We start from the raw sequence: 252 nt of genomic DNA, 5'->3' as shown, positions 1-252 counted from the left end.
ACAGAAAGTAAAAGTAAACAGATGAATGTATTTGTTATTTCTTAGATGTTTACTTCTTTTAAAATATTTCATTTGGGACTACAAAGCAAACAAGTTAACTTTGCTGGTTCTCACAATTAGCCCAGCGCTGTCAAGGACATTACTTTGGCAGAAAATGTAACGTGAAGTGTACATCTCTTTTTCATCTCTTTTAAGTATCTCTAAAGCGTACTGAACTTCGGACAAATCTTTTCAGAAGACCGGCACTGTGGG

This window comes from Antrostomus carolinensis, unplaced genomic scaffold (genome assembly GCF_000700745.2).
Source record: "Antrostomus carolinensis isolate BGI_N321 unplaced genomic scaffold, ASM70074v2 scaffold50612, whole genome shotgun sequence".
Taxonomy (NCBI): Eukaryota; Metazoa; Chordata; class Aves; order Caprimulgiformes; family Caprimulgidae; genus Antrostomus; species Antrostomus carolinensis.
Note: the sequence above shows the minus strand (reverse complement) of the source record.